Source organism: Myotis daubentonii, chromosome 2, assembly GCF_963259705.1.
Source record: "Myotis daubentonii chromosome 2, mMyoDau2.1, whole genome shotgun sequence".
Lineage (NCBI taxonomy): Eukaryota > Metazoa > Chordata > Mammalia > Chiroptera > Vespertilionidae > Myotis > Myotis daubentonii.
This window is the reverse complement of record NC_081841.1, coordinates 141,204,341-141,231,606: the sequence shown is the minus strand read 5'-3', so window position 1 is coordinate 141,231,606 and position 27,266 is coordinate 141,204,341. Positions and strand designations below refer to the sequence as shown.

Sequence of the window (27,266 nt, the reverse complement as noted above, 5' to 3'; positions counted from 1 at the left end):
TTACCTCATTACTCTTGTCCTTTCTCTCACTAGACTCCAACCTTAACTTCAGAGCAGACTGTTCGCAGCCTCTGGACCTTTGCACAGGCTGTCTGCAATACTTCCTCCTAATCATCTTTCATGATTCCACTGCCACATTTTCAAATAGGCCTTTCCTGAGCACTCTTTCTAAAGTTATCTCTCCCCTGACTCAATGGCCATATCATTTTTATCACCGGGACTTATTTTATTTTATTCACTGCATTTCCAATTATAGAACAGTCAGAATGGAAGAATGTTCTATAATTGGAACATTTAGAAGCTCCATCCAGGCATGGAAATTGATTCCAGTTTATTGGAGTCAATTGGCCTTCCTTTTCCAGGGCAATATTTTTAGAACGTCTCCCACATGTAAACTGCAATGTCCCTTTTAAGGGGCTTATTGTCACTTCATAAAAGATCCAGAATTAAAAATCCCTATGTCTGTCACCCCTGTCATATGCTTTTCCACTTTCTCCCCAGTTTCAGCTCCATTTCTTTGAAATTTACAAGGTATGAATACTTAAAAGACTCATCTGCAGACAAAAAAGTTACATAAATGTTGACCAGGGTTAAATTGTGACCTTGTTATTGGCATATTTGATGGTAAAGAATTCTGTCCTACTATTGGGACTTAACCTCACTATTTGACAATATCTACTTTGCTATCTCCTTTCAAAATGGTATTAATTGAAATTAAGAAAGGCAATTGAAAAAATTTTGCACACTTATGTATGGTATAACAATAATTTTCCACTAGATCTATATGAACAACCTAGGCCTGTCATCGGCAAACCACAGCTCACTAGCCACAAGCGTCTCTTTGGCCCCTTGAGTGTGGCTCTTCCACAAAATACCACGTGCAGGCATGCATGAACAGTGCGATTGAAACTTCATGGCCCATGCGCAGAAGTTGGTACTTTGTGGAAGAGCCACACTCAAGGGCCAAAGAGACGCATGTGGCTCACGAGCCACGGTTTGCCGAGCCGCAGTTTGCCGACCACTGAAGGCAATTACTTTCACCATTCAATTCTCTGCTATTAGAAATGTGATGTTTTTATTCTTGAAGAACAAATGTGGACTTTTAAAACACCTTTGCTAGTCCATTTTATTAAATAGGATGGGTGGCGAATGTGGCTGTAAGTCTCTTTATTTTTATTTATTTCAGAGAGAACGGGAGAAGGAGAGAGTGATAGAAACATCAACAATGAGAGAGAACCATTGATTGGCTGCCTCCTGCATGCCTGCTCCTGGGGATCGAGCCCACAACCCAGACATATGCCCTTTGACCAGAATTGAACCTGGGACCTTTTGGTCTTCAGGCCAAAGCTCTATCCACTGAGCCAAACCAGCTAGGGTGGCAGTAAGTCTTTTTAAAGATTCGCTCCTGCACGCTAAGCTCCTGAAAACATTGCAAATGTGTGTTAACATTCTAGAGACCAACCTCTCTTTCAGATAGTGGAAATGCAGAGTTAAACAGCATGAATTTGCTACAGGCACAGCTACATTCGTATCAAGCAAAAGAAAGAATCATTATTCTGCTGGCCATGTGAATGGCTAGAAAAGGAGCCCTGATGCTCAGATCCAATCTGCAGTAAATGAGTTCTTCATAACCTAATCATTTAACACATCTCTGTCTAAACACCAATCATTCTTATTAAAAACTAATGAACCATGATTAGTTCTCTAGTTCTACTTAGTTAGAAAATTAAATTATTTCATGCCTTAATTCTTCATTTGTAATTAGAGTTTCAGAACCAAAAGCAAACATAAATAATACTATGGAAATGTATAGATAGCTATGGCAGAAAATATAATATTTAGTAGAAACAGTTGAGAATGAGGGGCAAATAGGTAATTAATAGATATAATTTTCTATATAAATTCCAAGACAGGCCCTGTTCCTTGAGGCTTTAAACAATGTTTTACTTGGTGATTCTTATAGTTGAATATGCAAAGAAATGAAATAATCATGATGGTTTATATTTCATGATGTGATTTAGAAGCCATTATCTAAATTATCTTTTCCATTCTCAGAGTGACCATGGAGAATACTATTATCAATTGATGAATGTGGAAACTGAAGTTCAGAGAAGCTTAGTGATTTACGCAAATTATCATAATGGGTAAATATGATAATAATGGGTAAACTGATGATAATGGTAATAAACTCAAGTTGTCTTTGTCTAAGGTCAGAAACACTTGACCTATAGATGATGGTGTTTGTATCTTCCATGTATTATTTCTAATTGTGTGTTGAACATAAAGTTGAGATTCATCAATGCTTCTCTGTCTTTGGATCTGTTTCTGTTCATCAATTTATGTTGTTCACTATATTCCATAAATGAGTGAGACCATGTGATGTTTATCTTTCTCTGACTGACTTATTTTGCTTAGCATAATGCTCTCCAGGTCCAGCCATGCTGTTGCAAACGGTAAGAATTCCTTCTTTTTTACTGCAGCATAGTATTCCATTGTGTAGATGTACCACAGTTTTTTAATCCACTCATCTGCTGATGGGCACTTAGGGTGTTTCCAAATCTTAGCTATGCTGAATTGTGCTGCAATGAATATAGGGGTGCATATATCCTTTCTAATTAGTGTTTCTAGTTTCCTGGGATATATTCCTAGAAGTGGGATCACTGGGTCAAATGGGAGTTCCATTTTTAGTTTTTTGAGGAAACTCCATACTGTTCTCCACAGTGGCTGTACCAGTCTGCATTCCCACCAACAGTGAACAAAGGTTTCTTTTTCTCCCCATCGATCAGACTGTCAAACCTCAGAGGGAAGGTAGAGGAGGGTGGGGGTATGGGGAAGAAATCAACCAAAGGACTTCTATGCATGCATATAAGCCAAACCAATGAACACAGACAACAGGAGGGTCGAGGGCATGAGTTGGAGGTGGGGGTAATGGGGGGATAAGGACACATATGTAATACCTTAATCAATAAAGAAAAATAAAATTAAAAGTTAAAAAATCAAAAAAATATGAGATTCATAAAGATATTAGCTATCACTCTAAGGAAAAAAAAGTGCTCTTTTATAGCTTCTGGATAATACTTACATAGTACAGTAAGAAATGATCATTCATTTGCCCCTGTAAATATTTATTAACTATCCATTATACACTAGGCAAAAGTAGTGGTTACTGAAACAGAAAAATAATCACTGTGTTCCAGAGCTCATAATCCAGTGGAGAGAAAAGCCTAAATAATCAGACATCAGTGTGACAATGTCATGATAGCCCTAAGCAAGCAGATGTGGTTGGTACTTAACTCTCCTGGGGATGTCAAGAAAGACTCCTTTGAAGAAGTAGATAAAAGTTAGATTTGAGGATATTAAATTAGGGGACTAAGTTGTATGTGGAATCAAGGGAAAGGACCAAGCAGAGGGATATAATTTGAAAAAAATGGACATCCGTTAAACCATAAAATGTTAAGATCTTTTAGAAACATTTTGCCTAGACAGTTCCAAGCAATACACAACTAGACAAGTGCCTTAATTTATAATGTATTTGGTACTAAAAAATGAATCATTTTAAGCTGGTTATTTAATTAACAACTTACCAAAAGGAGAACAGTAATGGTAAAGTTCTGCAATTTTTATACTAAATTGGAAATCCTCAAAGACCTTAACGATCAATTTAAATTATTAACTCTTAATTATGGAGACTATGGAGACTATTATGGGAAAGAAAGTATATTCATATTAGTGAAATATTCATAAACTCGCCACTAATATATAAAATGTCCATGCACTTTCTATAGAGATGGAAATAGCCAACTATAACACCATTGGATTTTGTAACAAAGTTGTCTCTATCCATGGAAATGGCATGCTCCTCATCATCTGGAGCTTTTGAGGAAGGTTTATGTGCTTCTTCACCATTATCCCTCTTTTAATCTCTGAGAATCTTTCTTATTTTTATTCTTCCCATTACAGTCCATAACTCTTCCACTCTTATATACATACACCTCATACTTCATTCCCTTTCTTCTTATTTGCACTCACAAGCAAGTACAGAAGTCTGTGCTTGCCAACCAATACAAAACCAAGACATGAGCTGTACAGCAGTCAACTTTTGGTTGCCCATTCAGTGTTTGGAGTTTGAGGGGCTAAGTCTTTTCTAGGGACCAAGCTTATAACCAAAAGAAAAAAAATAAAGCGTTATGGAAAAAGAGTTGTGCTAGAGAAGATGGAGTAATAAACTTGATGTGGATAACAGAGTTTGGGTTCAGATAAATAAATTTAGGTAAAGTCAATAAGAAAATGTGAGTTATAGTCTAATTATTATGCTGAAATTATATACAGTGGGTGTGAACCTCTTTTTCTGCCTGTGTTTAAGATCTAGTGTACCTACTCTCTGATCTTCTGTTGGAATTCTTTTTTTTTCCTGTTCCTGTACAATTACTTTCTGCACCAGGAGTTGACCCAGTACATCCTATGAGCCAAATACAAATCACTACTTATTTTTATGAGTAAATTTTTATTAAAACAAGATTATAACCATTACTTTCCTTTTTGTTTATAGGCTACTTTTGTGTTATAAGGTAGAGTTGAGTAGATATAGCAGAAATATTTGTTCCACAAAGCATATTTATTTTCTGGCCCTTTTAATAAAAAAGCTCTGAATAACCCATTAGGTTATGATTTTCACCTTTTAGTATTTTGTTCATATGGTTCATACTTATCCAGAGAAATTGTGACCTTTTATGAGCAGGTGTCAAATATTGTATACCTCAGCAATACCTAGTAAAGTAGGATATAAACAACAAATATGCAAATTCCAGGAGCTCAGGAATTATAAACTTCTTATTCATTATTGTATCCTTAGTTCCTTGTATAGTGTCATGTACATGGTGGATGTGCAACAAACACATAAGTAAATTAATGTAGAAATAGTTATTAGTTGCAGGGCTTGGGAGATATATAAAATATCTTGGATTTTAAGGAAAGCACCCATGTACAAAAAGTGAGTCAAATCCAAACACAAATGCAAACTGTACATCCTAGCTAATAATAGAGAAACATGGTAATTGACCATACCTCCACTAGCCCTCCCATTGGCTAATCAGCACGATATGCAAATTAACAACCAACAAAGATGGCGACTAATTTGTATACTGCAGGCAGGGCGGGCCAGCATGAGCAGCCATTCCGCCCCATGTGCCGCCTAATCCCCACCCACAGCCGGGATCCCTGTGTGCATCCCTGGGCAGCGGAACCCCCATGTGCGGCCCTGGGTGGCCAGGACCCCCGTGTGCAGTCCTGGGTGGCAGGGCTTGGCAGCGCGATTGGCCCGAGGAAGCCCTATTCTTGCAGGGGCTGCTGGGCACCTGATCAGAGACACAAAGACGCAGGCCCAGCACCCAGCAGCCCCAAGCCCTGCCATCAGGGTGCTGGGGCTGCTGGGGGTATCAGAGACACAAACCCGCAGGCTCAGCACCCAGCAGACTCAAGGCCAGCCACCATGGTGCTGAGGCTGCTTGAGGCTGGATGAGAGACACAACACACAGGAGGACCCGGCACCCAGCAAACTCAAGCCCTACCACCATGGTGCTGGGGCTGCTGGGGGCTGGATCAAAGGCACAAATCCTCGGGGGTCCCTGAATCCAGCAGCCTCAAGTCCCGCCACCACAGTGCAGGGGCTTCTGGGGGCAGGATCAGAGACACAAACCCACAGTCGGGGTTCGGCACCCAGCAGCCCCAAATCCCACCACCTCTGCGCTGGGGCTGCTGAGGATAGGATCAGAGACACAAACCCTGCGAGCCCTGTCCAGGACGGGTGCTCTGCTCCAGGCGAAGTACTTTCCCTCCAACCCAGCTCTCCCTGGGAGTCCGGCGTGGAGGGCACTCTCCCTGGGAACCCGGAAATCCACCTCTGGGGCGACTGTGCAGCAGCCACGCCTGACAAGCCACAGAGAGGGTGACCTACCCATGCAGATGTGTACACTGGCGGAGGCCACACAGCTGCCATAGTTGAAGTTGTCCTTGATGTAGGAGCGGGGGTAGTGGGGATCAGAGTGGGCCAGGTTGGCAATGGAACCCCAGCTCCCCACTGAATGACTAGAGCACATGGTCCTCAGTCACTTCCTGAGCAGCAGTCAGCCCCGACCGGGGATCAACCCTAAACCTAAGTAGGTGCCTTAGCAGAATGGAACCCAAACCTTTGCTGTAGCAGAGGAGTTCCGACCCACAGCAGGGGCCAGGGCAACTGGCGAGTGCAGCAGTGGTGGCGGGAGCCTTCATGGCAGCACTAAGGAGCGGCAAGCCGAGCCGAGCCGTAGGAAGCAGCAAGCAGGTGGGCAGTAAGAAGGGAGAGGTCCCGGACTGTGAGAGGGCACAGGCCAGGTTAAGGGACCCCCCACACATCTCCAGTGCACAGATTTTGTGCACCAGGCCTCTAGTTAATATGTTAGACACAATCAAGTAATTAGCTTCAAACATGAAATCAAGGAATGAGTCATTCAACCAGTCATTCTTGACCTGTTGTATTTGATAACTGTATCCACAAAAATGGATGTTCAGATACATACTTAATCTAAACAATAAACATTCTTCGGTATATATTTTTTACCAACATAATGCTTTTTCTTTCAGATAAAAACCTCAGTCTTAGCACCAATTTAAGACTAATTTAATCTCCAAAAATACACAAAGCCCTCCAGGAGCTGACTTAATTGTTAGGAAAGAATTGAATATTTTTGTAACTTCTTAATTGTTCTTTCATTTTTTATTACCTTGTCTCAGCTATTGCCTTTTGTTTTCTCATGCTGATTTACACTATTTGAAAAGGAAGTTAAAAGAACATATTCTTAAGGCTGGAAATGTGGAGCCTGCTGATTTTATTGAGCAAATCAAAACATTTCAATATCTGTCTGTTTACTGTTCAAGGAAGTGCATATCAAAATAAAAGTCAGTCTGGGGCTGCCATCTTAGACAAAGTTCTAATGAGTCACCACCACTCCAAGTCCTGGTAACATGCATTTAACAGTGGCCTTCAGAGACAGTGCCTTCACCTAGAGAAGTGACTTGATCTGTGAGAAGTTCAGATTTGCCATCCTATTGGTGGTATGTCTGACAGTGGGTCACAGCTTGGTTCAGTGGGTAGCCTGACCATGAAATCACAACTTCAGATCACTGTCATTTCAGCAAAACTTAAATAAAAATAAAAATAATTAGTTTGGACCAAGTCCTTACGTGGAAGTCACAGTAGGTGAACAGTCAAAGAAGACAGAAAAATGTAGCAATATGAACATTCCTAAGTGGAAGTAACCCCTTACAGTGTAGGTTTGAGAGTATTTTCTACAGTATATTTTGTTTATCAGGTGAGCAGAAATGTAGCTTTAGAAAAGTTCCTTTCCTTCTTTCTTCTCTTTCATCTTTCTCTTTTCCCCTATCCTAGAACTTCTTTCTCTAGTCCCCTTATTGTGTGTCTCCTTATATATTTCTGTTTTTCTAGTCTCACCTTTTCTTTACCTTCTCCTGATTAGTTGGTGATGGTATCACTATTGCTTCTAAACAACAGCTGAGAGAGTCCATGGTCATGGGCTATTCTTAGCAACTGTTCCCTTAACTTAGGGTTGAAACAGACAGCTATGAGTAATTCATTTTATTTATTAATTTCATTTGTTAAAAATAGTGGGGGTTTTTAAATCCTTACCTGAAGATATTTTTTTAATTCATTTTTTGAGAGAGAAAAAGAGAGAAAGAAACATCAATATGAGAGGAAAACATTGTTTGGTTGCCTCCTATATGTGCCCTGACTAGGGATCAAACCCACAATCTTTTAAGTTTATGGGATGATGCTCCAACCAACTGAGCCACCCAGAGCCAGGTGTGTGTGTGTGTGTGTGTGTGTGTGTGTGTGTGTGTGTGTGTGTTTAAAATTACAATTCCCACACAGAACCTACAAAAGGATTTTCTTCCTTAAAACAAATCATGTTATATATTTTATTCTATAACTCTCTTTTTACACCAAGCATACATAACATGATTATCTTTCTAACTAAGTGCATACAGGTCTAACTTACCTTTTACCAGTATAGTACTTAATATTCCTTAATATGGATGGATTATTACTTATTTTATTAGTCCCCTGTTGATCAGTTGGTTTCTAATAGACAATGTTATAATATTTATGTATGTACATAAGTCTACTAGTATATGTTGGTGTTCTCTCTAGTATGAATATAAAAGTAGAATATAGCTCAATTTCAACACTTATTGACAAAGCCCTAAATATTGGTATTGAACACTTATTGAAGGAAATTATAGGTTAATTTTAATTTTTTAATAAAAAGAAAAAAAACATGATTTATTTAAAAATTGATTTTAAAGTAATAGACTGTGTTTGGTTTGGGAACCAAATGTATATAAAAATATAATTTAACCCTGCTGGTGTGGCCCAGTTGGTTGAGCGTCATTCCATGCACCAAGAGGTCATTGGTTTGATTCCAGGTCAGGGCATTTGCCCTGGTTATAGACTTGATCCTCAGTAGGGGGCATGCAGGAGAAACATCTCTCTCATAGATGTTTCTATCTCTCTCTCCTTCCTGCCTTCCTCTATAAAATCAATAAAAATATATTTTGATAAATAAATAAGTATAGTTCAAATGTAATTGGTTGTCACATATCAAATTTATAAAAATTGCTTTCATTATCTAATTGCCTTCATTACTTCTAGAAATGTTGCTTTGATTCCCTTATATTACTTGAGAAAAAAAAATGCATGTTTTCCTTCCTGAAAGTTAAGAGCCAAGGTGGTACTCTGGTGTTATTGTTTGGCCTGCTCCATGACCAGACAGCACCATGATGCTGCAGTATGGTGTTTAGCACTTTAGCAAACATCCTAACATCCACATTCCCCCTTTCCTGTCCATATGCACTTGTCCCACTTCAGCGTATCACCTAGCAGCTGTTTAAACATCCTGCTGTCATCCATCCTCCACATGTATCCAGCTTAGTGGAGCTCCATTAAAGTGAGCAGGGCTTCGTTGCAGGGAGATTGGCTGCTTACCAGCACTTCATTATTAGTGATCCTTCCTTACTGCTCATATTTCATAGGCTCTTGGGTGACAGTTAATCTGTTTTTCAAGAACCTCAATGGAGAGTTGTGGGAAGCCCAGATTTCACTGCCTCCTCCTTGTAGACCTTAAGTTTGACTAGTGACAAGCAGGTGCCCTGTACAAAGCAACATGTACAGATATCCTGGTATTTCAAATTCAGCACACTAAAATGACTTGGCAAGGGTAATGATGAGTGCACCTGCTTAGCAGGAGAACAATATCTCGTCACAATCCCGAATTACTTATGTTAAACTACCCATAACATTGATACTTACTTTCCAAGGAAAAGTAGAAATATTAGAATCTACCACCTCCCTGTCAATCAAACACCTATTTTCCAATCTCTGATTTTAAGAACCAAGTGATCAATATTATAGCAGAGCTTAACTTCACATAAAAGCTTAAACTCTTCAACAAAATTAGGGCAAAAAGCTGGGCAGAATATAAAATTAAACAGAAATATATTCTGAATTCACTCTCCATTTTTTTATAGAGATAAAAATGAGGATCAAACAAACAGAATTAGAAGTTTCGAAGTGCCTTATTTCTCTAAATTTTGAACCTGTAAGGAACAAAGATGCATAAGTGAAGATTATAATTTAGTCTCATAATTTATCTTGCCAAGTAGTCCCTTTCTAGATTACAATAAATGACAGAATTTGAATAATGTTAAATATGAAAAATATTTAGGCATTACCTATTCTTTCTCACACTTCAAATAATAAATAAGCAATGTATTAAAAATCAAAGTTAGTAGCAGACTTGGGGCTACTTCTCTTCACTCTACCTCACTACTAAAGAAACAGGTCTTTTTGTTTGAGATAGATTCAACACCCACTTCTCAATAAACAAACAAACAAAAAGTTTTATTTTTTTCCACAGTGAACATTTACTTTACCTGAGAAGCTTTACCTTACATAAGCTAAAGGGAAGGCCCATGAATTCTATTTTTCCATTGTGCTTGACTAGATCATTCTTGAACTCTTAATTGGTGACTGAACCCCAGAAAACTCCACCTGCTTTCATGTTTTCCTTCAAAAGTCAACCATGGCAAGTATGGCAAAAGGCGCATGTGTAAGAAAAGAAAACAGCTTCAGCCCTAACTGGTTTGGCTCAGTGGATAGAGCATCAGCCTGCGGACTGAAGGGTCCCAGATTCGAATCCAGTCAAGGGCATGTACCTTGGTTGCAGGCACATCCCCAGTGGGAGGTGTGCAGGAGGCAGCTGATGGATGTTTCTAACTCTCTATCCCTCTCCCTTCCTCTCTGTAAAAAAATCAATAAAATGTATTTTTTTAAAAAAAGAAAACAGCTTCATATATATTTACATAGCTATAAAACCTGTATTGCTATCTGTGTAAGTAAGTATGTAGATAAAGGCATAGCACATTGCTATCTGTGTATGTAAGTATGTAGATAAAGGCATAGCACGCCCACTACCGGAGATAAAGCTTGCAACCCAGACATGTGCTCTGACCAGGAATCGGATCAGCAACCTTTTAGTGCATGGGACAACACCCAACCAACTGAGCCACACTGACCAGAACCAAAAATGTAATTCTTAATTTATAATGAACAATCACAAGTCAATGAAAATCTGTGAAAAAAATCCTTCAGAAAAATGGGCAAATATTATGGAATTATAGTTTATATAAAAATAAATGCAAACAAAGTTTAACATAAAAAATACTGTATAAATATTCTACTATAAGAAAATTGATTCAAACTTGAAAATATGGGGTTTGATGTTTTCTTAACTATCATAATTGCAGTGTGTGAAAGGTTGATTATACACTATGTTGAAGATGAAATAGAGGTACATAGGCTCACATAGTCGAAAGCTTTTTGCATGGTTTAGGCATACTTCATTTTATTATGCTTCACTTTACTTCACTTAGCAGACAATTTTTTACATATGAAGGTTTGTGGCAACCCTGTTTCAGGCAAATCTATCAGCACCATTTTTCTAACAGCATTTGCTTACTTCCTGTCTGTCACATTTTGGTAATTTTTGCAATACTTCAAAATTTTTATTATTACAATATTTGTTAGGATGGTCTGTGGTCAGTGATATTTGATATTACTAATGTACTTGTGTTGGAGTTCCATGAACCACACCCATATATGCCAGCAAACATAACAGATAATCATGTATGTTCTGGCAGCTCCACTGACCAGCTGTTCCCCCATCTCTTTCCCCCCATCTTTTTTCCTCTTCTCTGGCCTCCCTATTCCATGAGACACAACAATATTAGAATTAAACCACTTAATAAACCTGTAACAGCCTCTATATGTTCAAGTGAAAGGAAGAGTTACGTTTCTGGCTTTAACTTAAAACCTAAAAAATATTAAGCTTATTGAAGAAGGAATGTCAAAAGACAAAGTAGGCTGAAATCTAGGCCTCTTGTGCCAAATAATTAGCCAACTTGTGAATGCAAAAGAAAGGTTATTGAAGAAAATTAATTTTGTTGCTCGAGTGAACACACAAATGATAAGAACGTGAAATGACTTTATTGTTGATAAGGAGAAAGTTTTAGTGATCTGAATAGAAGATCAAACTAGCCCCAACATAACGTTAAGCCAAAGTCTAATCCAGAACTCTATCTCTCTTTAATACTATGAAGGATGAGAGGTGGTAAAGTTACAGAAGAAAAGTTTGAAGGTAGCAGAAGTTGGTTCATTAGGTTTAATGAAAGAAGAAATCTCCATAACATAAAAGTTCAAGGTGAAACAGCAAATGCTGATGTAGAAGCTGCAGCAAGTGATTCAGAAGATCTGGATAAGGAAGTTAATGAAAGTGGCTACACTAAACAACATGTTTTCAATGCAGACAAAACAGCCTAATATTGGTAGAAGATGCCAGCCAGGACTTTCATAGCTAAACAGAATTCAATGCCTGGCTTCAAGACTTTAAAGGAAAGGCTGACTCTCATGTTAGGGGTTAATTCAGCAGCTGACTTTAAGTTGAAATCAGTGGTCATTTACCATTCAGAAAATTCTAGGGCTTTGAAGAATTCTGCTAAATCTATTTTGCTTGTGGTCTAGAAATGGAACCTCACTGCCAGGATAAGAGTACATACATTTACAACATGGTTTACTGAATATTTTAAGCACACTGTTGAGCTCTTTTGCTTGGAAAACAAGGATTCCTTTCAAAATATTACTCCTTATTGATAATGTTTTGGTCACCTAAGAGCTCTGATGGAGATTAGTACAAGATTAATGTTTTTTGTTTATTTTTAATGGTTTCAAATGCAACATTTATTCTGCAACTCATGGAGCAAGGAGTAATTTTAACTTACATGACTTATTACTTAAAAATATATATTTGTAAGGCTATAGTTACAACAAGTAGTGATTTAGCTGATAAAGCGGAGCAAAGTAAATTGAAATCCTTCTGGAAAGGAATCACCATTCAAGATGCCATCAAGAACATTTGTGATTCATGGGAAAAAACACAATATCAACGTTAGCATGAGACTGGGAGAAGTGGATTTCAACTTTCATGGATGACTTTGAGGGGTTCAAGTCCTGAGTGGAGGAAGTAACTGCAGCTGTGGTGGCAACAACAATAGAAATAGATGTAGAGCCAGAAGATGTGACTGAATTGCTGCAATCCCAGGATCAAACTTTAATGGATGAAAAGTTGCTTCTAATGAAGGAGCAGAGGAAGCAGTTTCTTGAGATGGAATGTACTCCTGGTGAAGATGCTGTAAAGATTGTTGAAATGACAACAAAGGATTTAGAATATTAGATAAACTTAGTTGATAAAGTAGTGACCCCAGTTTTGAAAGAGGTTCCACTGTGGGTAAATGCTATCAAAGAGCATTGCATACTACAGAGAAATGGTTTCTAAAAGAAAAAGTCAACAGATGTGGGAACCTTCATTGCTGGAAGCCAATTCCAGCATGACAGCAGGGCTGCATCTGGGAATGGCTGATGGCATTTCTCCAAACCTGAATAGGATACATTAAATTGATTGTTTGCTGCCAGACAGCTCTGGGCATCTTAATCTACATGTTATTGCCTCCTACTGGCCAAACACCTGAACAGCCATAGGCTAATTCTCCCCAATCTGACAATGGACTCTGTATAGGAAACTCTGACCATTTTAAAATGTATATCTCTGCCTCACCTCAGGACAATTTGTGTTAATAAAAAGCATGGGGTCCTGAGTCAAGGAGATCTTAGTTTCTTTTAAACTAAGCTCCTCTGACCCCCAAATGCCTTTCAAAATTATATTTTGTTTCTGGACTATTTAATATTCACACAGCCCCTTCTCCAGATTTCCTGAACCTTTCTTAATGCTGAAACAAGAACCCCGGCATTTCATTGTTGTCTTATTTTAAGACATTACCACGCCAACCTTCAGCAACAACAAACTGATCGGTCAAAAGCTATCAACAACAAGGCAAGTCCCTCCACCAGCAAAAAGATTATAACTTGCTGAAGACTCAGATGATGGTTGGCATGCATTAGCAATAAGGTACTTTTTTTAATTGATTTTTTACAGAGAGGAAGGGAGAGAAATAGAGAGTCAGAAACATCGATGAGAGAGAGAAACATCAATCACCTGCCTCCTGCACATCTCCTACTGGGGATGTGCCCGCAACCCAGGTACATGCCTTTGACCGGAATCAAACCTGTGATCCTTGAGTCCACAGGCCGACGCTCTATCCACTGAGCCAAACCGGTTTCGGCAGCAATAAGGTACTTTTTAATTAAGGTATGTCCATTGTTTTTTTTAAAGATATAATGCCATTGTACACTTAATAAACCGCAGTATATTACAAACATAACTTTTATATGCTCTGGGATACCAAAAAATTTGTATGTCTCACTTTATTTTGATATTCACTTTATTGTGGTAGCCTGGAATCAAACCTACAATATCTTTTAGGTATGCTTATAATTTGTTTTTAAGTAGCCAAATAAAAATCATGTAGAACATTTGATATATTCATTCCATTTTTACTATATCTTGCAGGTATTTTCACAATTTAGCATAAGACATTTGGATAAGCCCTAGCCGATTTGGCTCAGTGGATGGAGGGTCCTAGGTTCGATTCTGGTCAAGGGCACATGCCTGGGTTGTGGGCTCAGTCCCCTGTGTGGGGCATGCAGGAGGCAGCTGATCAATGATTCTCTCTCATCCTTGATGTTTCTATCTCTCTCTCCCTCTCCCTTCCTCTCTGAAAATCAATAAAAATATATTTTAAAAGAAAGACATTTGGATAAGAATATTTATCTCAATATTGTGGTATAAAATATTAAAAATGATAATAATGGTCAAATGATTATCAGATTACGTATGACTATATAATGGATAAATATGTTACTATGGTCATTAAAAAGTTATATATACTAGAGGCCCAGTGCACAAAATTCGTGCATGGGGGGGAGGGGATCCCTCAGCTCAGGCTGCACCCTCTCCAATCCAGGACCCTCGGGGGATGTCTGACTGCCTGTTTAGGCCCGATCCCTGTGAGGTCGGGCCTAAACAGGCAGACAGACATCCCTCTTGTAATCTGGGACTGCTGGCTCCTCACAGCTCACCTGCCCGTCTGCCTGATTGCCTTTAACCGCCTCTGCCTGCCTGTCTGACTATCCCTAACCTCTCTGCCTGCCTGCCTGCCTGACTGATCACCCCTAACTGCCCTCCCCTGCTGGCCTGATCACTCCTAATCACCTTCCCCTGCTGGCCTGATCACCCCTATCTGCCTCTGCCTTGGCCCCTGCCATTGTGGCTTTATCCATAGGGGGGACCGGATGACCAGAAGATTTCCAGTCGACCCAATCTAATTAGCATATTACCCTTTTATTAGTCTAGATACCAATATGAATAGCAACCAAGATATATAGTTCAGGAAAAGAGCAAATTGGAAGACAGGAAATAATTGGAGAGATATATAGAGCACTGAAGGTAGAAACATTACCTGCTAACTGTTTGCATCATAGGAAATTTTCATTATGTGCAGAGAATTCCTACTAATAAAGATAGTACAAACAAATGTAGGATCTCAATGATGGAAAAGGCATTGGAGAGAAACTTATGTTCTGTTTGTTCCCTTGGACTTCGCTGAGTTGTTTTTAAACCTTGAGGTATGAATGCTATCTGTATATAAATTTTTTGAAAGTGCTTAGTGTACTTGCATTTCCTTGGAAGTATAGCATAAAACAGTTTATGCTGAGAGGATTGGAGCAAAGAGCAACCTAATGAGCACAAACCTTTGTTTTAAATACTATGCGAGAATGGCTTACCACATTGTCCCATTTGTGCTCAGATGTTTTCAGTATTACAGGGGTGAAGTTCTTTCAGTCATTCAGCAAGTATTTATTGAGAGCTTATATGCGCTAACTACTGTATTAGGTGCTTGAGATACATCAGTGGATAAAATGGACCAAATCCAAGTCTTGCAGATAGGGGGAGCTATAATCAGCCTTTCCCAAGGGTTCACTTACTGCCAGTGCCAGAAGCATGACCCTAGATATCAAGTCTTGGACAATAGTATGACAAACTTGGAATCAATACAGTAGGAAATGTTTAGCATGATTTACTCGGCTAACAATTGATAATGAAAGTTAATTGGCTAAAAGGTGATATTCAGAAGTGTGTTTTGACTGTCCACTTTCGATGTATGAGACATAATGTCAATAAGCAGAAGTCAAAGTACATGGTAGACTTAAAAAAATAATTACATGTTCTTTCTGCATAGGACTTCACAGCTTTAAAATACTTTCATATATTACTCATTTATTCCTAACAACTGACCGTAAGGAAGGAAGCCGAAGTATCTCTTGCCCCAAGTTATTGATGGAAATGTGAGCCTTATAAAGGTTGTAAATTTTTAAAGTTTACTTTACTAGTAAGTGACAGATTTTAAATGAGTTCCCAGGTTTTAAAATCTTAGTTCAATTTTTAGGAGTACATTACTTCTTAGGAATTATACAGGAAGTTCTATGGCAGTCTGATACAGGAGCAATTCATAGGGCCATAAAGTTTCACTGACAGGGCAAAGGTAATAGACACCACTAGTCCTTTCTAATATACAGAAGGACAATTAAAACAAAAATCTACACATGTAATGCTATTAAGAATGCCAAAGATGCAAATATTTCACATTAACATAACAATAAATAATGTCTTACACATTTCCATGCTTTCATTCACTTTCTCTGAGAGCAGAAAAATGTATGATGCTACCTTACATCCTTTCAATTCTTGTTTTTATATGAACCATAACTCCAAGAATCTTAATGAATAATGTAATCTTCACTTAGAATAATCTTTTAGAAACTACATCAAGTGTACTAAATTACTTATGCATTTTTAGAGATAGTATCCAAACTGAATTGATAAATAGAACCCGCTACTCTTACCAAAGTATTTAAAAATGCTTGGGAAGTCATTAAGTATAAAGTCTTTTGAAAACTTTCTGAAAAATAGAGTGGAATTGTGACAATTATTTATCTTTTATGTGACTATCCTCCAAATTCATTTAAGATCAGACTTGTTGTTTTCCTAACACTCTTCCAAAATAGTGGCAGTGAAAGCATCATCTTAGAAAAGCTGACAAAACAGTGACACACCAAATAAATCCAATGTGAAATCATAGGGAGTCAGTGTCAAATAAATCTGGTAATGCATATGCCTATACAAATCATATACATCCTTAGTGACTGATGGCCAAAGGAGTCAGTGTCACACAAATCTAAATCATATATGTGTACTGATGACCAAAGTAGGGTCTGGACTATACAAACCCTGGTCTCTCAAGAGATTTTTTGAATGTAGTCATCATATCCCCTGGTCCTGACCATTTCCTATGTTTCCTTTATATAAAATACATCATATAGAGACAGGCCCTGTGCATTAATTACCAAATGATTCTTGATTAATTCACATGAATGAGAATATACCTCTAGTATGATGTTGTAAAGGGACAACCTGAACAAAGGAAGGAGTGGGGTTTTAAATCCAGCCTGGGCTCAAGAGTCAAATCATGGTCCCTGCCAGACTAGGTTTGGAACTTGTCAACCCAGAGGGTGGATCTTCTTTAAAAAATGTAAAGGAGCATCCTTCTTTTTTTCTTGTAATTCATACAAAAGCATTGTTCTCTTTTAGTTGTTGATCTTCATTGAGATATCAGTAAAATTGAGAGCCAATGAAAATATTTAGAGATCTTATTTTTTTTAATCACAGTAAGAATTTTGAAGAAGCAAAAAATTCATAATAAAAAAATTCCAAATTATGTAAAAACTAAACACATTCTCCAGACAATTTTTATAATAAGCAAAATGGGGATAGTTTTAAAAATTAAACTGAAACAATCTACAGTGTCCTTTAAGAATAGACCCATGTAATTAACTTTATAAAAGCTGAAATCTCTAGTTTAGATGTATATACTAGACTAATCATAGAGAATACACAGACCTTGTTAACCAGAATTATTATGTATAAACATTCCATGACATGTAAGCAATGATTAAAAATCAGATTATGCCTACTTTGCTATCACTTCCCTCATAGGAAAAAGTGTAGCAATATAACAGACTGGTGGCATCTACAGCAAAGCCTATATTATTTGAATGAATACTAAACAACAATGAGGTACCATCTCACACTGTCAGAATGGCTATCATCAACAAATCAACAAACGACAATTCCTGGCGAGGATACGGAGAAAAAGAACCCTCGTGCACTGCTGGTGGAAATGCAGACTGGTGCAGCCACTGTGGAAAACAGTATGGAATTTTCTCCAAAAGTTAAAAATGGAACTCCCATTTGACCCAGTAATCCCACTTCTAGGACTATATCCCAAGAACCAGAAACACCAATCAGAAAGGATATATGCACCCCTATGTTCATTGCAACACAATTTACAATAGCTAAGATTTGGAAACAGCCTAAGTACCCATCAGCAGATGAATGGATTAGAAAGCAGTGGTACATCTACACAATGGAATACTGCACCGCTATAAAAAAGAAGGAACTTTTACCATTTGCAACAGCATGGATGGAACTGGTGATCATTATGCTAAGCGAAATAAGCCATTCAGAGAAAGATAAATATCACATGATCTGACTCATCTGTGGGATATAATGAACAACATAAACTGATGAACAAAAATAGACCCAGAGATAAATGGCAGGGGAGGTGGTAGGGTGGTGGTAAAGAGCAACCAAAAGACTTGTATGCATACATATTAGCATAACCAATAGACACAGACACTGGGGCAGTGGGGGCTTGCCTGGGGAGGGAATGGCTGGGGAGGGGAGGTCAATCGGAGAAAAGGAGACAAATGTAAAACCTTAGACAATAAAAAAAAAAAAGGATATAGAAACTGAAAAAAAAATAAAGATCCAGGAAATGGAAGAGCATAGATAACACATCCAAGGAAGTATGACATGGTATGATGGAAAGAGCATGTTCCTGGGAGCCTAGCAGAGATGTTCAGTTCCAGGCTCTGTGGAGTCTCTGCTCCACTAAGCTTGTGTGCCTTAATTGTACAAGGAAGGGTCTTCTGGGGACCTTCCCAAGCCTGGAGATCTAGGGTTTAATGAAACTGGTAGTTATCACAACAAAGATGGCATCACTGTCTGCCTCAGAAGGTTGAGTGCAAAGATCAGCAGCCATCCTCACAGAGAAGACAGAATTTGTCTTCCCTTGAAAGAAGACTGTGAAAAAGTGGAGATTCTTTACTGCATATCCAAGCCTTCAAGGGCATGAAGCACTGAAGGCAAAAGACACAAGTATGAAAGTCAGAGAGGGCTGAGCTTGATTTTGGTTTTTCTGTTCATCGCTATTTGGTATACATAAAGTTATTTAACATTATAGAGCTCCAACTTTCTCATAGGTAATATGAGTATAATACCTTACCTTGCAGAAATGTTGGGCTCGGATGGGCAGGATTGGCCAATGCAGGCTTTTCATTCTGCTCTTATGGAAAGCAAGCTTCTTGAGAGCAGAGACTGATGTAAAGATAAAGGAAGCCCTGATACGCTGACTGACAAGAAGCACACTAGTTGCTCTCTAAGTTCATTGAGTAATCAGGGATGCAGTTAGTAGAAAGTGGTTCAATGATAATGTGTGGTCAGGGTTGTTTTCTCAGGACAATTGATGCGATCACATTCTCTTTTGGATGCTGTACAACATCACTAACATCAGCTTCTGCATAATACTTACAGCAATGCCAGCCTTTGAGGGTTATAGTTATCACCTTGACAAGAAATTGAGGTTTTAGATTGGGTTCAGGTTTCTTTTTCAGAAACAAGAGAAATGTATTAAAATGTGTTCTTTTTAAAACACAAGGGCAAATACTTGCCATTAAAATACTAACGTATTCTTTGCTATTTAGAAAATTGGACGATCTGAACTCTTTTATCTTTTAAAAGTAGTTTTATTTAAGCGTATCTGTGTTTACATTTAAAAAGGGTTATTTTTATAGATAGCATATACTTGGGTTTATTTAGTTTTTATTTTTTTGCATAACCCAAGGACACAGACAGTGGTGGTGAAGACTTGGGGGAGGAGAGGGCGGTATGAAAGGGCAACGGGAGAATAAAAGGGACCTATGTAATACTTTCAACAATCTGAACTCTTTTACAAAGTTTCCAAATACAGAGGCTTATATTTCTATAATATAGAGTATTGAGTACAATCTTGTTGACAAGCAACAAACCCTCTAAAATGTAGAAAATAGAAATAGCATTCATGAATGTGCTAATTATCTGTTTATGCTTAGCCATTAAGTAAGACACAAAGAGACTACTATACATCTACATATTGATCTACTTATATGAGACTGGTCAAATATATCAAGCTTTAACTCTTCACAAATATTTTGGCCTATCAAAGTACAAATATAAAGTAAACAGGGATTAAGTGAGTGAGATATAACATATAAGGAATCCATTAAAAATTAATTGTGAGGCCAAAATATTTTGATAATCTGAGTGGGTTATTAAGTTAGAAAAACTTATTTATGTGGTGTGTTTATATGAACGTGAGTTCATGTATTCATTCTACTTATTTCAAGACAAACATCATTTGAGCACACTAAAATAAATTTTATTTTCTAAGATATTGACATCTTATTGATTTGAGTTGCTCCAAATCACTCACCCAACTATTATGATTTTAATTGCCTCAAATAATTCACCCAATCTGAAAGACTTTTTACAGAAATTCAGTAAAAATTAATAATTTTAATATTTTCCCATTTTTAAGGATCTTTTTGTCACTCATATTGAAATTGACTCATTTCCTTTTTAGATTCTTGCATATAATATGCTGTTTCATACTATTTCCTAGATCTAGTGAATTATTTCATTTTCCTAAATAGGATATTTATGTTTTATTTGATTTTGAAATTTTAAGATCCCTAGGATGGAGTAATTATAAGTTCCAAAACTAGTTGGTATAAGCAAGTTCTATGAAATCTTCATAAATTTGCATGTTAGTTGTTTTTTTTTTTTTCAAATTAGAATCAATTGCTTCATTTCTTATATTGGAAGAGTCAAAAATATAACTAAAGGCAAAAAGAGACAAATACACAATCATATTTGAAGACACAATAATTCCTCTCAGTAATTGATAGAATAAATACAAAAAATTTAGTAAGAATATAATATTATTCACCAAATTGATCAAATGGACGTTTATAAAATCTTGAGCCCAACAACAGAATAAGAATTATTTTCTAAGATAGGCTATATATTTCTGAAAAAAATACTGTAAATAAATTTAAAATACTTTGAATCACACAAATGTGTTCTGTGACAATAGAAGAATTAAATTATAGATCAATAGAAGAAATCTAAAAATTTCCCAAACATTTAGAAATTAAACAACATACATCTAAATAATACATGTCAAATAAGAAATGATAATAAATATTAAAAATAATTTAATTTGAATTTTAATAAAAGTACCTCATAAATTTTTAAGATGGATTTAAAGGAGTTCTTAGAGAAAAATTCTTAGCTTTAAATGTGTATTTTGTAAACAAATTATAATATCTACGGCCTAATATTTTTAAAGAAATTAGAAAAGGAAAGAAAGTAAAATTAAGTAGAAATTAGAAATAATAAAAATGAGTGGAAATGAATGATATAGGAAATAGATCAAACGTAGATAAAGTCACGTTGTCAAAGACAGATCCTTTGAATTAAGGTAATTATTCTCATAAACTTCTAGCAAGATTTGTAAAGAAAAAAATACAGAAGTGAAAGGCAAACTTACTAATATCAGGGATAAAATAGTTAAAGACTGCTAAGGAAAACTTTATGCCAATAAATTAGACAAATTAAATAAAGTTCCTGAAAACACTATTTGCCAAAATTGGTACAAGTAGAAATAAATACCCAAATACTTTATTTATTAAAGATCTTGAATTCATACTCAAATACTTGTCCACAAAGAAAAATCCAGAACTAGATGTTTAAGTGAATTTCATTAATAATTTTTAGAAGAAATAATACAAATGTTAAATAAATATTTTTTTCAAAGATAGAGAGGAGAGAATAAGTCTAACTCACTTGATGGATTAAAGACGTACAAAAAAAACATAGTAAAATAACATAGACATATATGTAAAAGGGCAATATATCATGATCAAGTAGGGTTAATCTAAGAATATAAGTTTTATTTAGCAGCTTAAGATCAATCATTATAATTTATCACAATGAAGAATAGTTTAAATATATACAGAGAAAATAACTGAAAAATATCAACACCTATTCACGATAAAAACAGTTTTAAAATTTGTTATACCTAGAGTAGGAGGGAAGTTTCTCAATGTGACAAAAGGACATCTATAAAAGTATCAACAGCTAATATCACAATTGATGGCAAGCATTGAGCATTTCCCTCTGAAATAAAAAGAAGACAATTATATATGCTAAATGCATACCTCTACTATTCCACATTGTACTGAAAATCTTAACAAATAAATAAGCAAGATAAAAGAATTTTTAAAAGCATAATATTGAAGAGAAAAAATAAAGCTGCAGTTATATACTTGAAAATAATTTGGGATATGCAAAATAACTATTAGACATAACTGAAATTAGAAAAATTTAATTTTAGAAGATTAATTAAAATTTTTTTTTCAGTATATGATCAATAAATGAGTTGAAATTAAAATTAAAATAAAAGCACCAACTATAGCACCAAAATACAAAAAAATAACGAATTAAATTTAATAAAAATGTGCAATATCTATATGCTGGAAATGATAAAACATTTCAAAGAGAAATTAAAGAATATTTGAATAAAAGGAGAGGTTTGCCATATTATGGATTACAAAACTTGATATTTTAAAAGTATCTATTCTCCCTAAATTGATGTATAGATTCATTGAAATCACAACAAAAATCCCAGTAGACTTTTAAATAGGAAATTAGTAAACTCATTTTAGCATTGAAAAAGAAATACAAAGATCTAAGGAAATCTGTCACCCTTTGAAACCACAAAGACAGTGTTGAATGATTTACACTTCCTGATTTCAAGTCTTACTGTGAAGCTACTCTATCAAACAGTGCTGTATTGCTCCAAAGATAAACACATGGATTAATGGAACAGAATAGGTATTCTCAACCCACACATATATTGTCAATTAATTATTTTACAGAAAAGTAGTAAGTCAGTTCAAAGGGGGAAGGAAGGAGTGTTTGTGTCTCTGTGTGTGTGCATGTGTTAAACAAATGTTGTTAAAACAACTGAATGTTTACAAATAAAAAAAATAAAGAATATATGCACCCCTTATGTTCATAGCTGCATTATAACAATAGCTAAGATTTGGAAAGCCCCAGTGCCCATCAGTTGATGAAGGGATAAAAAAGCTGTGGGGCATTTACACTATCGAATACTATGCAGCTGTAAAAAAGAGGGATCTCTTACCCATTGATAGAACATGAATGGACCTGGGAAATGTGCAGAGTGAAATAAGCCAAAATGAGAAAGAGAAATATCACCTGATCTCACTTATTTGAAGAATCTAATGAACAAAATGAACTAACCAACAAAATAAGACCCAAAGCAGGGAGGTATAGAACAGACTGACATACCTCGATGTGGGGTTGTGGGGACAAGAAGAGATAAACCAAGAACTTATATACTTACCAGAGTCCCGGTGCACAGATCCGTGCACTGGTGGGGTCCCTTGGCCTGGTTTGTAGGGATTAGGCCAAAACTGACTCTTAAACATTCCCCAAGGAGTCCCAGATTGTGAGAGGGCCAGGCCGAGGGACCCCACCGGTGCATGATCAGGGCCAGGGAGGGGCCGCAGGAAGGCTCCAGGGCGTGTCCAGCCTATCTCGCCCAGTCCTGATCAGCCGGACCCTAGCAGCAAGCTAACCTACCAGTCAGAGCATCTGCCCCTGGTTATCAGTGTCATAGTGACTGGCCAAACAGTTGAACGAACAGTTGGACACTTAGCATATTAGCTTTTTATTATGTAGGATATGGATAGCCCAGGGACACAGGGGAAAATTGGAGATATCTTTAATACTCTCAACAATAAAAATATTTTAAAAATTAAAAAATAAAAGATAAATGAAGAAAAATAAACTCAAACCCTTCTTTATTCTAAAAATGAAAATTAATTTGAAATGGGTCATATACCTAAACATAAAATCTAGAAACATATAAGCTAGAAGAAAACAGGAAACTATTTACATGATTGTAATAAAATATTTATTAGACAGACCATATAAGCTCACACATATACAGTCAATTTGCTATATCAAAACTAATAATTTCTGCTCATAAGTAAACCATAAGAAAATAAACTGGCAAACCCCAAACTGAAAATATGTGCATCCAGTATATATAAAGAAATTATACAATGCAATATTATAAAAATACAACCCAATTTAAAATTGGACAAATTAGTTAAACATAACTGAAAAAAGAAGAGACATAAATGTTCAATACACATATGAAACAATGTATAACATAATTAGTCATCATAGAAATACAAATTTAAACCCCCAATTTTTTATCTGCTATACAATTTCTATCATTCATGTTTTTAATATAGTATTTTTTCTCACCTGTTTCTTGAATTACTTATGCTTTAATTGGACTTAAAATTCTCTAGTATGACCTCCTTCTCAAACCTTGATGCCATTACATAGGCTTCTTCCTTTATCTGGGTTCCCTCCACCTTCTAATGTCTCTTGAATAAATTTTACTTATACTTCAGAACTCAATACATGATTTATTTTGTTTGAGAAGCCTTCTCCAAATGTGCCAGTTCAGTTTAGATGCCCCTACTGCTTGCTATCAGAGTAGCATTCCTTTGTTAACACTTGCTAGGTATTTTGTAGTGTATTTGATAGCCTGAGGAACTCCAATTTAATTAGTGGGAGAAATAACATTATCTTATAAATGCATTGCCTTCAAATATTTGGTCTATCTCTAAAAATAATAAACTGTTCTTATAGACAAATTGAAACATTTTATCTTTTATAAAAGTGATAATACTGATGCCAATGATAACAATAGCAATAATTAGCAGTTATTGGGTTCTTTTACATATTGATCCACTTATTTATACTTAATTTAATACGCACTACATTCTATGCTGTAGTGCCTAGCATTACTATTCCCATTCTACACATTAGAAAAAAAGAGATTAAGAGTTTAACATGTTCAACTAATGGAAATGGGTAATTTACACAAAATAATTTAGATAAAATTTGCATCAAAGTACATTTTTTAATGAAAATTGAAAATATCACAAGTTTTAAATTAGTTAATGGGGCTTGAATTCCAAAAGAGAATTAATAACCAAGAGTAAAGATTTCTTCTATTCTAAACATATATTGCAAATATATGTAAATGACTAATCAGTTTAATTTCTATTTTGCACAGATTGTTGAATGTCCATCTAATGTATCTCATTAGTTAAATGAATGAATTCATAACTCTTTCTTGACTAGTACATATGCTATTGTGTATGACATCAATGAATCTAGTCATTACCACAATGCAATGGCATGCCAGGTTTTTTAGAAAACACGTTTGTCAACAAAAAAAAAGACAAAAAGAGAATATCATGAAAATTGCCTGCCAACACTCATCAGTGTAGAAATCAAAACAGCTTTCACCACTAGCATATTTTAGTGATACATTTAATTTTTGCCTAAGTCAAAATGTTATGTATCATCTCTTAAAACATGTTTTTATTACAATTTCAGGGTTGGAGACACAACTCAAGTACACCTGTGTTGCTTTTTTTGTTGTTTTATTTTGCAGGAATCTTTTTAAAAATTCTTTATTGTTGAAAATATTACATATTTCTCTTTTTTGTCCACATTGACCCCCATCACCATTCCCCCACCCCAAACTTTCACTCCACTATTGTCTTTTTGGTTATGCATATATGCATATGCATATAAATTCTTTGGTTAATTTCTCCCCCCCCCCGCCCCACTTTCACTCTGAGATTCATCAGGCTGTTGTTCCATGCTTTCATGTTTCTGGGTCTATTTTGTCAGTTTATTATGTTCATTAGATTCCACATATAAGTGAAATTATGTGATAAGTCAGAGAAAGATGAGTACCTCTGTTTTTTTAATACACTCAAAATTATTAGTGTTTCTTTGGCTGAATCTCTTGTGTCACAGTTAATTTTGAAAATGAATGTTTGCACATTAAAGCTCAAAAAACTGTCGAGTGAAGTCAGCGGCATAGTGAATGCGGAAACCAAACGGAAACCGTGGTTTTCCTCTGGGCAGGCTGCAAAGGTGGTTTCTTTCCCGGGTTCTTGTCCAGGTGGATTCCAAGAATGAAGCCGTGGACAAAAGGCGGTATATGGAAAGGTGGAAATTTATTGGAAAACAAGCAGAGACTGCCACGTAGGGAGGGGGTCCCAAGGGAGTGACCCACTAAGCCCCCTTTTCCTAAGTTTACAAAGGCTGCAGTTCTTTGTCTTTTGATGCTCCCTTCTTAGGTCACTATAGCAGCTTCAAAGCTCAAGCCCCATGTGCCCGCCCCATTTTTTCTCCCCCTTCTGTGGCAGAATTCTCTATCCCCTGTGAAAATCTGTTTTCCACTTTCTCCCTTTTGTTTCTCTACTCCCTGTGGCTTTCCCCTGTCCTCTGTGAATGGGTGTATTCCTCTCCCCTTATTCTGTGGTTTTTCCTTTTCTCTCTCTGTGAATGTATTCCTTCTGTCAGCTCCCAGCTCCCGAATTTGCAGCCCTCCCTCATGGACCCTCTTTATTTCTAAAACTCCCTAAACCTGCCTAATTTACCCCTAAAAACTCCTCTCAGTAGCAGCATGAGAGCTACTCCAGGTCTCTCCTCTTAAAGTTACAACAGGTTGGAAAGATTACAACAAAAGATTCCCTGCTCAAAACACAAATACATCTGAGTGTTCTGTATAGTGATATATCTGATTGTGGGTGCATGGGAGTAGACAGGAGAGACCAGAATGGAGGAAGGATAGGGACAGAAGCCAGATGCAATCCATTGCTAACTGTGTGCCCAGGAAAACCACAGCAGTGAAGGGTCAGGGTGCAAGCCTCTGGAGTGACGTGCACACATTCTGGCTGAGCTCAGGTAAGGAGCAGAGAAAAGTGCTCCATAAACCCACCACTGGACAAAGAAATCTGTGGAAATGGGACCCCTCCCCACCTCATACCCTCCTGTGGCCTGAAGAGCTGTAAAATTTTTACTCAGCAGTTTGTGAACAAGCAGAAAAAGAAAAAAAAATATTCCAATCTAAGGGGTTTGTACTCATTGTGGCTAAAACCACTAGGAAGAACAGAGCTGGAGATGCCTAAACTCTTTTCCTCACTATACCATCCCCCACCCCCCATCATAGTGGAGCCCAGTAGAAGTACCTCGGTTAACTCAGAGCTGAGCTCTGCTGGTGACTTCTGCAGAAAGGCAGTGCTGGGAACACACAGTTCAGGAGACCCATAACCAGTACTTCCCACCACACGGGTGGTGCCTTGAGAACATGTTACAGCTCAGCTGCCAGAAGATGCAGGAGAATGAACAGCCAAGCACTCAGTAGTGCAAGTAAGAGAAAATAAAAACTATACTTTATCACCACCTACTGGAAAACAAATAAACACCTCTACTTATCAATGGCTAAACAGTAAAGAGTCAATACTACTACTACTACTGCTGCTGCTATTAATAGAATATTTCATCTTCACAAAT

At 36.8% G+C, this 27,266-nt stretch overlaps 1 pseudogene; it reads left to right on the top strand.

Annotated features, from left to right (window-relative positions):
• Window positions 1-11,320: 11,320 nt before the first annotated feature.
• On the top strand, window positions 11,321-25,956 carry LOC132226702 (tigger transposable element-derived protein 1-like; annotated as a pseudogene).
• Window positions 25,957-27,266: the final 1,310 nt, after the last annotated feature.